This window comes from Brassica napus, chromosome C5 (assembly GCF_020379485.1).
Source record: "Brassica napus cultivar Da-Ae chromosome C5, Da-Ae, whole genome shotgun sequence".
NCBI classification, from domain to species: Eukaryota; Viridiplantae; Streptophyta; class Magnoliopsida; order Brassicales; family Brassicaceae; genus Brassica; species Brassica napus.
Window position 1 is genome coordinate 47,710,895 of NC_063448.1, and position 13,853 is coordinate 47,724,747.

At 31.3% G+C, this 13,853-nt stretch overlaps 1 long non-coding RNA gene across 2 annotated transcripts; it reads right to left on the reverse strand.

Annotated features, from left to right (window-relative positions):
- Positions 1-2,797: 2,797 nt before the first annotated feature.
- On the reverse strand, positions 2,798-13,838 carry LOC106345338. 2 transcript variants are annotated; one of them, XR_007324217.1, is made up of 6 exons: positions 11,615-13,838; positions 11,371-11,471; positions 11,098-11,207; positions 10,077-10,723; positions 9,915-9,989; positions 2,798-9,802 (listed from the first exon to the last, which is right to left on the reverse strand). It is a non-coding gene; the product is annotated as an uncharacterized LOC106345338 (long non-coding RNA). The 2 variants fall into 2 exon arrangements; XR_007324216.1 differs by having other exon boundaries at positions 2,798-9,989; positions 11,615-13,836.
- Positions 13,839-13,853: the final 15 nt, after the last annotated feature.

The following is a 13,853-nucleotide window of genomic DNA, read 5'->3' on the forward strand; positions in this document are numbered from 1 at the left end:
CCGGTAAAACATTTGTCTGGCTCCGCCACTGCGTGGTACATGAATGATCTCTGAGCTGTTGAAACTTCTCCTCAAAAACTTTATGTCTTCCAAATAACTTGTAAAAGCTGGCTATTCTTCAGATTATGAAACTATCTTCACCAACTGAGAACAATTTATTGCAAATATAACATTATATTATCTTAGATTCCCCATACATTTCATTGCCTAAATGAGTGCCTCTATCTCTGAATGTAGTGGCGAGTGGCTCGCTCTTGTATTTCTCGCTCCCATTAAACCATGAAAACATTCTAAAATGTTATACCACCCTAGTCATGAATATAAATCCTTATTTTTCCATGACCCATCCGTAAAACACCATCGTCCTGGGATAGTTAGTATTGTTGCTTCTAACGATAATCTGGTAAGATCCAATCCATGTGTAAGTGAAATATGTGCCTCAGTCCAAAGTAATTATTTTGTTTCTGCCAATTTTAGAGTATATTTAGGATCAATATCCAAATTGCTAAATACTTTGTTATTTCTGCATTTTCATATATACCATAAGATCCACGCAAATTGATAATCTGCCAACTCCGAAGAACACCTCCAAATTAAATAATATGTTCGCAAATAGCGATTGAGTAGGAAAGATGTATGGATTCGATGAGATCGGTGAGAGGGCCCAAACTTGTACCGCCCGTGGACATTCAAAAAACACATGATTTATGGACTCTTCAGATGCTCCACATCGTGCGCAGATTATATCCCCCTGCATTCCCCTTGCTTTTAAGTTTTTATTTACCGCTATACATCGTCATATCAGTTGCCATAGAAAATGTTTCATTTTAGGCGGGCAGCGTACTTTCCAGCAAAAAGCTTTCAAAGGTACGACCGAAGGACCATACTCTGACAATGTTCTTTCTCTATCCGGATACACTCGTTTTACTTGATAATCACATTTAACCGTGTATCTCCCATTATTTGTAAAATGTCATCCATCACGATCTCCTGTCGGGAGACGACTAAGTGGTATATTTTCAATTATTTTCACACCGTGAGGATCCACCGAAGTTCGGATTGCCTGTAAATTCCATGTTCTCGATATTAAATCGATGAGAGAATCCACTGTAAGATTCGGAAAAAAATTGTGTTGATTTTTATTTGCTGGTCTCGGGCGAGTGGATGAGAGACAAAGATCATTCCATACTTAAATAGATGTTCCTAATCTCACCCTTTTGATCAGTCCTTTACTAACCAGAGATCTAGCAGAGATAATACTGCGCCAGCCATAGGAGGACGAGTACGATCTGATTGGTTCAGGGGCGATGCATTCCTGAAATATCTTCCTTTGAACACACGAGAGAATAATGTGTTTGTTTTCCTATTAATCTCCAAAATTGTTTTCCAAGCATAGCTGTATTAAAATATATGAGATCTTTAAACCCTAAGCCTCCTTCGTCCTTAGGACTACATAATTTATTCCATGATTTCTAGTGCATACCTCGAGTATCCCCCCCCCCCAGACTCCACAATTCTTGCCATTTTTAGTAATTGTGGGCGTTTTGAAAAATTCAAAATATAACCTATACAAAAAAATCTAAATTTTTATTATATTATTAATGTGATTTTTAATTTTCTTATAATTTTTTTTAAAAAAATATAAATGATACATAAATTATTATAAAAAATTTATTATTTAAAATCATTAACGGTCATATAAATTTAATCAAATTTGATAATTTTGTATCTTTTATCTAAAGAAATAAAAAAAAAATCTTGTATGTATATTACTAAATGATTTTATAGTTATTTAATGAAAAGTATATTATATGTTTAGATTGACCAACTTATTTCTCTAACGATTCTAATAATGATTTCAGTGACGATACATGTCATATTTCATAAGTTATAATGTTAGTCAGATAATGTACAAAGCATTGATAAGTTAATTAAATGTATTTCGCAGAGCCGAGCTTGGCTATTATTATTGTTTGGTTTATGAACCATTATTGTTTGGCCAAACATTTCAAAGTCCTTTGCCTGAGATTTGAACCACAACCATAGAGTATTAAGAGCATCTTCAAAAGAAACTCTATAACTCCAAATATAGAGTTTTTTGCTTTCCTAAAAGAAACTTCAAAACTTCAAATTTGAAGTTTTGAAGAGTGAAACTCCAAATATACAGTTTCACTTTTCAAAACTTCAAATTTGAAGTTTCATCTTTTTATTTGCATTTTGGTCCTTACAATTATACATCATATTTATAGTTCTTAAATATTTTTTTATTTATTGTTTTAATCATTAAAACTTTTATATCTCATAAATATTTCAAATTTGTTTTATAAATTTAAGTTTTACACATGAAATTAAATAAAAAATTTAAAACAAGATTTATAATATTTTAAAACTAGAATTAAACAACAAGAATATTACAAAAAAAACATAATAAAAACTTATTAAAAAGACACATAAAATTATTTATCTGATATTTGGTTCTAGCTTTGTAGTCAGACCCAACTCTGATATTCCGTTTTCTTTGTTCTTTTGTCAATTTCTGAATTTTTATTAAATCCTAAACTTTTTCCCAATAGACATTACAAGTATAATTTTATTTAATTATATATTATGTGAAATAAATATTATATTTTATATTAATTTTAAATATCCAATATAGTATTTGATAAGTTTCAGTAAAAGCTAAAGTATATTATTCTTAAAACGTGTTTAAAATATGAATTTTTAAGATATTTTATAATTTTATTACAAAATTGACCTATTACTCTATTCAATACACATGGGAAAATACTCTCTTTCTATATTTCCTCTATTAAAAACATAAATCACATTCAATAAATTATGGATGTGATAGTAAAATTTAAAGATATTTGGATTCATAAAAAGAAAAATTCAATCCAGATCTGAAATTGTGGTTTCAAACCACAAATCCTAGAAAATAAACTCACTCATCTGATAAACTCCTGTACCCTTCCCGAAACATTATGTTACATGGAATTAGAAGCGGGTACGCGAAAGCGAAATTGTATGAAACGCAGAAGCAAGATTTTTTTTATAAAAAAATAGTAAACGGGTGCGTGTTGGAAGTGTATATCTATCTATATATATTAAAATACAATAAAATTTGTGACTAAAATTTGTGACTAAAATTTATATGATTCAAATTAAAAATAAAGCATTTATTAGTATATAATAATTTTAATGATTTCAAATCAAAACTATGAAAATACATGTAAGTTAAATTTATAAGAAATTATTATATTAATTATTTCAATATTTCATAAATAATTGACACAATATATTTGAATATATATGCTCCATCTCTAATAAAACCTCAATGCATAAATATAATTTATAGTATTAGTTTTATATTCGTATATTTATATTCTCTCTATTACATTACTACCGAATTTTAAATTTGATATAATAACATAAACATGATGTTATATTATATTGATTTATGAAATTGTGATTTTTAAACGGAAGTGTTATTCTAAAACGGAACTGTATGCTTCCAATGTATTTTTAAATATGATATTTAGAAGCTTTTTGGAACCGAGATTCTGTAAGCTTCCTTAAGATTTCGATTTCGATTACGGTTCTGAAGCGGAAAATGGACGTACGATAAAACTTTCAATGAAAAATAGAAGTTATATCTCTTTCTCCTAAATATGCAATACTTTCACAAAATCTATTCATTTTTAGTAAATATTTTATAAATAAATTGTATTAGAATTATAATTCATAAAGTTATTAATTTATGAAATAGTTTAATATGACATTAATTATTTTTAACTTAAACTTTATCATAAGTACATTCTGCAAATAATTATAGAAAATTCTGCATAATATATTTAAGAAAATATTAAAACCAAAATATATTTTTTAAATAATATTATTTTCTTTGAAATAAAGAAAATATATGTTAATTATCATTTATAATACTGATGAGATTACATTTTTATGAAGATTTATAATTTATTACTTGATTTGTTTTATGAAGTTATATTCAACCTTTGAACTTAAAACCAAATGTTCATTAATTTATCAATTGAATTAACTTTTTAAAATATCACTTGGGTCATTTAAATATTTACAACTTGTGCCACTGAAATTTAAATGTTATTGCTTGCTTCCTTCATTAATGGTATTTTAGTAATTTAACCGACATCTAGCGTGTAACTTTACTTACCGAAAATACATTGTTCAGTTGCATAGCAAGAGGCAAAGTGAGAAACTTTCTTGTATAATTTCCAATCCGAGCTCCATAGATCTCACCGTGTGATCATCTCTGTAACACTCCCTAGCTTGTACATTCATCTCTCACTCTTAATCTTCTCTCGATTGATTACTCTCTCTGTATAGTTCTAAAATTTCATGGTGATTTTGCATTTTTCAGTAAGAGGTTTAGGCTTAAAAGATGTTTGTATCCATGTGTTCTGCCGACGCCACAGTCTTACAAGCCCAGCCCGTTATACACTGGCGGTTAAAGCAAAACAATAATTTCATGCGCTTACGGCTTTTACCTATTGAACCCTTTACTTGGAATTTTCAAAAGAAAACAACATTTATTAAGAGCATGATTATTGATTATTGGAGGATTATTAAGATGGAGTTCTTAGCGGAATAAAAGAACATGTCTCTTAACTTTTAATTAAAAAAACTAAAAACCGGCTCTTAAATAAGAGTTTTAAGAAACGGTTCTTATCTTTGTTAGTTATAAGTTAAGAGACGGGTTCTTATATTCCGATAAGAATCCCACCCTAAGAACCTCCCAATAATTATGCTCTAAATGTTTCAAAAAAAAAACAATCTTTAGAACATGTTTATTGTAGGTATCTTAAGTTTGATTTCTTAGCGTACGTAATATAAAATACGGCCTCTTAACTCTTAACTAAAAAGCTATGAGACCTCTCTTATCTTGGTAAAAAGAATTGACTACTGCACCACAGTCAACTATACAAAGTATGGTGCCTTTGAATATCTAATATTTTTTGCGTCTAAAGCACAAGCTTCGTGAATTCAAACCCAAGGCCAAAATTGAACATTTTGAAATCTTCGATTTAAAAGAGAACTATTATCTTAACCTATTATAGGTCAAAACTAAGATAAAGATTTATTGACTTTTCAAACTAAGAATCAACCAAAGATGAAATGAAAGAAAATTTTGTCAACAGAAGAACTAGAACGAGGATGGATGGAACTTGCATAAATCATAGGAAGAAAAAGGAGAGGAGCAAAAACTGACTCAAACATCGCCGAAAGATAAATCCTAGAAATATAACTCAATGGATATCCGTTTTGATTCAATATGTATATATATATATAAAGAATTATATAACCATTCATATCTCTCCAACAAGAAATTTTATTTTTACATTGAAAATTGGTGACCAATTATATTTAAATGTATTATTTATGATTGATTATCCTATTTTAGATTTATATTATTAACAATATTATCTTCTAAACAGTTAAGTTTTTTTAATTTTGTGATTTATGCTAAATATCTCATACTAGATAATAACTCGCGTCTTGCGCAGGATGAGATTATTAATTTCGTTATTTTTAAGATAAGAAACATTAGGTTTGTTTATTTTGGATATCAGTTCAGTTTTAAATTGATTTTTTGGTTTTTCTCTGAAAATATAACTATCGTTCTAAATCCATGTTTATTTTGTTTTGTTCGGTTAAAATGATTGATAATAGTTTGTTTGTGTTATTTTGTGCTATTCAGTTAAATCTAGATAATAGTTGGAAAAAAAACATCCAATATTATTTGTGTTGCTTGTACTGGTGACATTTTAAAATTATGTATTTTAAAATTTTAAATAAGATAATCTAATATCTATACTCATAGAAATTAGTTTTTAAGAGTTTAATAATGTAAATTAATTTTATGTAATTCATTAATAGTATTTTTTATGTAATATATTTTTTATTAGTAATTTTATTATATTAATTTTTTAATTACCAAAATCTAATATAATTTAGAAACTTAAACAATTGGATTTCTTAATGGATATTGATAAAATACACTTCTACACAAATGGGATGTTGTAGGTTTTAAACCCAACCTACATTAATCAAAAATGGACCGTGTATTAATGTGTGTTTTGTTTGATATGTGACCTTTTACAAAAAAATCAATTTAGTCAAAGCGATTAAGAAAACAAAAACATAACTTTACCTTCTCCCATCCTCTTACCGACTGCATCTAGATGAAGAAGGAAGAGCAATCGATCAGAGGCTGATATAAACAAAACACATATCAGACAAAAGTGCGTGAACTTCATACTCCGAGAACACTTGAGGAGCTACAGCTTTTCTTTTAAGAATCTCAAGGATCGACTCTCTTTTTGCGTCTCATCTGCAAATATTTCCGAGATGCAAATCACCTCCATGTTGAGACAAGCTTCTTGCCTCCTCTCCCGATCCGTCACCTCCGCATCCTCCAAATCAGTTACGGCTCATACCTTTCCAACGGAGTTTCCTTCCAAGATTGATTCAACTTTGGTGGAGTCATGGAAAAGAATCGCGCCAAACATGGGCCTGCCAAAGACTCCTTCTTCCTTCATGAAACCTCGTCCATCAACTGCGTCTTCGATTCAGACGAAGCTCACCGTCACAGTAGATAAAGAACTTCTCTACTCTGATCATATATTACTCAACTTCCCTACTCCTAAACTTGATCGTTATGAACTTCTCTACTTCTCTACTGTCGGCTTCTCTGCTTTTTCAAAATAATTCCAAGTTATAGACTTGACCAATATCACGACAATGACCGGTCATACAACATAATATAGACCCAATTAGCTTTTCATCATTTCGATCGTTATGAACTAAATGATACAAAAAATCCACTTGTTTAGTATAAGCAAATCCTCGTGTTTAGTGTAATCAAAATAGGAAATATTTTTCATTAGTATACCGAGTTTTGGTGAGAAGTTCTGTTCAAGCGACACGTCAACGTATTCATCTTCAAAGTGATGTGAGGCTGTCACGTAGCCAATATAGTATTAACACATTAAAATTAAATGACTTTTTTTAATATATAAGAGATTATAAAATGGAGGGAGTAATAAAAGTATTGATCAGGATAAAATGTAATGACTCATAGATATCTTCAAAATCATGATATCCGCTCCACGCCCACTTAATATCAAAGACTTAGACTGCCTTTTCTTTCATTTTTGAACCAAAGGGTTCGTTTAAAATAGGAAGAAGAATTCTTTAGATTATTTAAAAGTGTAATTTTTTTTAAGTAATCTATTTTCTCAACATGTAGATGAACATCGATTTGTTTATTAAACATGTAAATGGCATTATAGTGATCCAATCGTCCTTGTAGACCTTTATCACTCTCCTCGGAGTGTCATATATACAATTGTTTTGATTTGTGATTCATGGCTCTATTCTTACACGCGTTTTAGGAGTTTCTAACACATCCATAATTCTTCATTTAACTAGTATCATATATACAACTAGGGTCGGCCCGGGCTACATCCGATTTTTTTGTTTAAATTTAAATTTTGATTATATATTTTGTATGTTTATTTAATATATAAATAGTACAATCTATTAAAATACATAAGTAGGTATATTATTATAAATTTTTTAAGATTTTCATTGTTTTTTGTCTTACAAATTTTGAATTTCTGTATCCAAATTTTTTTTATTTTTGTTATTGAAAAATATATAAGGTGATAAGCAAAATGAACAAAAGTTAATTAAATTTAAGCTATGGTGTTTAATTGGTTGGACTATAGATATGTTTCATTTCACTTGCAATTTTTATAACTTTTGTTTCCAATTACCAAGTAATTTAATGGACCCTCCCCCTTTAAATCTACAAAAAATGTAATTGTTTGGTTATATTTTTTATTTTTCTATTAGTTAATTTTCCAGTTTTAATTTAATAGTTTTGTAAGTTACAAAAAAATGTAAATTGTTTGGTTATATTTTTTAATTTTCTATTAGTTAATTTTCCAGTTTTAATTTAATATTTTGTAGTATTTTTCAAGTGAATAATATTGTTTAAATGTTTTTTTGTTCAATGTAGTTATTTGGTTTATATTTGAAAATAAATTTAAATTGTATGAAACCAAAAAATTCTCAACTAACAATAAAGATAATGAAGATAGATAGAAATTATTTTTTCTTGTTTGTCGTTGAACTCCAATAATTTTTAATTTGGGATGATGAATTTTTAAATATATTTTTAATATCTCACGTGATCCTCATATCGGGCTGTATCACTGCAGCGCCGTGCTTACGTGAGAAAAAAATGAAGCACTGGCCTCAGGCATTTTTTTATATATAAAATCGTTAACATCTCTATGAGTAGTTAAGTAACATATGAGACCAATGAAAACATGTATTTTTGAAGAAACTTAAAAAAATATGAAAACAATTGTTAATTACTAAAAATTGTATAAAAAAATAAATGTTTTTGCACACTAAACTACAATAACTTTCTGTACCGTTGACAGTTTTTAAATTGTTTTTTTTTAGCTTCGGCAGCACTTCATGTTGGCACGGCCATGTATCGGGTTGTAAGGTATCAAACCTAGAAGAGCATACTCGAAGGAGATTCGTCTGTTTGTTACTTCACGACAATCCTTCACAATTGCTTCCAGCGGATAAGACTTGGCACTTGGTACATTTTTCTCCCGGTTTGGATGGATCATGTAAAGTGAATTAAGAAAAGTTCAAGAATGAGTAATAACAAAGAGAATTACAATAATCAAGAGAAGTTTGTGTAAAAGATCATTTTAGTTATGGAACAACACACGAATAAAGCAAGAAAGTAAGCTTATAAGAGGCAAGCTTCTCATTTATGTTTGGAACACGACAAATGTAGATTTTTGTAACCATTAGTTGTCCAATTTCAATGTCCTTACTGAAAAGGAAAAGCATACCAAGAGTGACTGCTAGATATGTCTTATTGTTTTAACATTTCATGCACTATATCATATATGAAAACATCACGTGCCAGTTTACAGTCATATTAATGACTCATCAAACATACACTTGTCTTGGCTTTTGTCAATTAATTTTATAGTGCATAGATAATTAGACGCTTAGCAAGAAAGCTTGTATATAACTTGACAAAAAAAGAAGAAGCATGTATATATGGCAAATATTACCTTATTCAAAAAACGATGAGCATCAAGTAGTACTGACTCTAGGTTCAACATCGGCTCACCCATCCCCGTTCAGAACCACCTATGTCACCCTGTGCTCGAACACTTCCTCGATAGCCAGCACCTAGACATTTAAATTTACAATTAAAAACTCAAGCCACATTTACACTGTACCAAGAAATCTTCTCACGGGTTTGGATGGTTCCAACAACTAAATCCAGTACAATGATACACTCTCTCTCTCTGGCTGACCTTGATACCAAGTGAATATATTTACAATGTTACATTTTTTTTTTTTGGTGCAAATGTTAAAATTCATACCATTTTTTAGAGTTTATAATGTTACATTCACAGAGAAACTAAAACAACAAAATAAAAAATCTTATTATTTAGTACTACTCAATAGCAAGAAGAATAAGTAAATACAATCAGACCTTTAACACTTCGAAACTAAGCACAACCTTGAAAAAGATACAGACTCCAAACAGAAATTGAGAATCTTATAAGATGATAACCCAAGGGTCAGATTAATATCAGAGAGAGGAAGAGAGATTTGGATCTTACGGGATCAGATCCTTTAGTTTTTTGATGCATAAACATACGTCCATTGCCAAACGTTCTTCTTCTGGTCTTCGACAGAGGCAAAATGCAGCAGCCCACTGTCAAGAAAGTATTGGAGTGTTCGGAATGTGTTAGTAACTAAGCAAGCAGGCCTCATGAACAGACTCTAAGATCCTTGCATCATACAGTCAGTTTAGAATGTCTACTCACGCATATGTCTCTTCATCTTTCTCGAGTGTAAAGTCCTTGGAGAATGTTTTGGTTTACCTCTGTGATTAATGCAAGCTAGGGAATCACATCAACACAAAGAATTAATAAATCATTGGGAAGTATAAATTAGCAAAAGAAAAAGCAAAAGGAACAATGACTTACCAGTATCAAAGACACTCTAATATCCTTGGATGAAACCAAACACTTTCTTATCGTAGTGATGCGTTGAATCGAAGGTGTTATTTATAGGAGAAGATTCATTCGGTAATCATGGAGGAGGGATAAAACATGAAGCCATAACTCTGGAACGTTTCAGATATGGAGAGGAAGCGCGAACCTCTCATCGTCGCCGTGCGAGAAGAGGAGAGACGAACTTCGTGTCTTTGCTTCAGCCGTATTAGGGTTAGAGGCGAAATACACTTTATCGGGCCGGATACGCTGTCCTAATTCTCGGCCCAAAACACGCTAACGAAGCCCATGATCACATTAGATTAAATGAAAAGCAGTGCAACACCGGACGGGACACGTGTCGAGCTGTTAGGAGACGATTTTCTTAGGTGGAATCCTACGTGGCGCAAAAAAGAGAGAGCAAAACACTCTTTTATATAACTAGGGTTTGCCCGCCCTATAGGCGGGATAGTAAACTCAAAAATTACATAATCTGATCATGATCGGGTAGCTCGAACATGAGTAAGGAATCAATGTGAGATAAATTCATGAAAGTATATGCCACAATAAACTTGCTTGAGCCATGATTATACTTGACTCAAAAATTACGTAGCTTCCCGCCTTCTGCATCGACCTTTAACCTGGTTCAAACACATATCACAACAGGTTAACTAACTATAAATGTGCCCACTTGTATTTATAGTGTTTCTGCTGCAAGAATTAAAAATCTAGAGAATACAAAAGACTCACTTAAACCAAAATCATATCTAACATGAGTTTCTAATAAAGCTAGCAATGTCATTCTGATAACATCCCGTAAAAGGTCATGATTTCAATGTATTATATGAGCAATCCCACATGTATATAATATACTACTGAGCAAACATGCATTCTACTTCTTGTAAACTCTCAAACATAACACTGTTGAACGACCTAAGTGGAATAAAATAAGTTCAAAAGGAGGATATGTCTACTTTGTTAAAGGTTTAATTATGAAGTCACATGTCAGACTTACTTATCTGCTCCTTTACAAAGTAGTAGTTTTCATCTTCATCCTGCACTATCAGTGGCATTTTTTTTTATCTCCTACTGCTGATCTCAAGAATGCTGAAGACTTTGTACAACCTGTAACAGAAAGCTATTTCAGTACTCAAGTAAGTTAAAGATTAAATAAAATTTTGATGGCATACATCAAAGAAGAGGAGATAATTAATTTTGTCAATATTGTTGATATGTTGAACTCAGGATTAAGCTTCGGATTTGGACATAACTGGTGCTGCAAATCTACCTGAAATTCTCTAGAGCCAGAAGCTGAGTGATGTCTCTGTAAAGTTCTTCGTTAAATGTCGAACTTTCAAATATTTGACTTATATTTCAGCAGATTTGGCACTGTCAGAAAAAGAATACAAACAGTTTTATTAATTAAAGGAATAACATAGTCAAACCATATATTTGAGCAATAAGTTAAAACAACAAATCATGATCTGGAGCTTCAAATACCTTTGCTTCCTATAACCTTAACAAAGCAATACCTTTGCTTTCTAGCGGACCAGCAAACGTTTATTAATTGGTCAGAACTGCTAGCACGGATCAGAAGTATTCAAGCCAACAATTCCATCGCAGTACTGATTCTACTTCTGCTGCTACTATGGGATGGAAGCACCGGCTCTTCCTTCGGAAAATGGTAACTCAGGCTGTCGTATTTCATTTTGGAAACAACACAACAATGTTCTTCACAGAAACACCTCATTTATCACTGCAACTTTTTTTCACACTATTGATCGTAAGATCAAGAACACCATCTCTGTAAGTAAGAACCGAAAGCTCTTTAGGTGACACTAAAATTAAATTATATTATCTTGGTGTAAATCATGTTTCAGTTTAATGATATTAACAATAGCAAAAAAAAAAAACAGTTAAAAAGTAAAAAAGGCCAATCCAATTATATGTGTTTTAAAAAAAAAATTGTAAGGTTTTAAATTTTTTATCACAAACCTTGAGCTTTCAGATGTTTAACTAACAAATGGATTCAACAGCTTGATCAGATTTTGATGTTTCTGGATTGTAACTTTAAAAGTGAGTTGCAGAAAGCTTTAGAGGTTTTGATAAAGTTATATAGATGACTTAGCTGTTTGTGTAAATGTGCTTCAAACATTGATTGCTCTGATGATTTTCTTGAATTCTTCTTGGCTGTCTTTCAAAGCCTGCAAAGATGGAATCACTATTTAAAGTTTGATCCGTCTTGGCAATAGATTGATCTTTTAATTGCCAGAATGTTAAAAAGAACCCAGATTCATGCTCCAGCCTAACACCACATCAACCAAAGTACAAATTTATCCAAACAAATCTAACCCCAAAACAAAATTACTGTTTTTTCAAGCTTTGTAGAAACTGAATTCAGAAATAAAATGGAGAAGATGAAACTGATTTCCATTTATTCCTTCATAAACTGATCCAATAAATGAAAGACCTTTAATCATATGCAAACGCTGAAAAGGCTTGCAAACCTTTCGATGATTTGATTGAGGGGATATGACAAATTCCATAATCAACATCTTAATGAATTTCGAGATTTTATCAGGGTCACAGTTCAATTATTCGCAGTGTTCGGAAGCTTGGATAAGGGCGTCAATTATTCGCAGTGTTCGAAATCAGAATCTCAGTATCTATCAATAATAGATCATATTGTGCTCCACTAAGAGTATTTACCGCGATAAAAGGTACAGTATTTTGAGTGGGTTAGCCATTGTGAAAACCTACTATTAATCTCTACTATCTAAATATCACATTTCCAGAAGTCTTAATCAGTTAGTTGATTGCCAATTGGCACTTGATTTCGTCTTGCCCTTTCTCTCGTTTTGATGATCACAATTTTTTTGTATGTGCTGAGCTTTCTTTACGGCAGTTTTGTCAAGCATTGGTCTAGAGCTTAATATGTATAATATCCTTTTGTTCATGTGTGCCTCTTTAATTGTACATGTTGATGTTTATAGCGAGCTGTGATATTTATCTAAGTGTATGTACGAACTCGAAATAAGCCAGGAACTACGTTTTGAATATAGATATATCCTTTCACAGTCTCTGTTTGATCCTGGGGATTAGTTTAAACTATTCGGTGAGATTTTTACTTTTAGCCCTCTTGTTTTTTGAAATAGTAAGCGTGATTTTTCTGGAAAGCTTAATAACTCGGTCTTCTGTTTTTTTTTTCCTAGGTCCTGTTGAAAAAATAGAAGAATGTGGTTGTTGGCTTGTCTACTGTGAGAAATAATGATTTCTGATTAAAAATCTTGAAAATTGCCCCAAGCCTTACATAAGAAGTGTTTTCCATTGAAAGACAAATTGAAAATATTGGTTCTCGTTTGGTACAATAGATTATCTATTTTTTTTTTTTTTGACGTCGAACGGCCATTCTATTACTCAAGCTTGAGCTGGTCTGGGTAACCAAATATAGTAAAATATAAAATTGTGACTTATTCTTGTCACATATTGTGGTTATTCTAGAAGTTGAAATAGACGTGTAGTGCCTTTACAACCTCCGACATATTCTGCCCCTCTTTTGAGATGAGAGACACCGCCTCCATCTCTATAAGTCTCCAGCATCTACGCAGCTTCTCTTGTGGTGTGTCCTCTCTTCTCATCCATCTCATTCTCTCTCGTCTGTTCTTATTACTTCGATGTCGCCAACTCTTCCTCAATGGTTCCTACAGTGGGTTCAGTCATCACCAGGTTACAACTTTGAAAACTGTGGTTTCTGTTTCCTACATTCCCTTA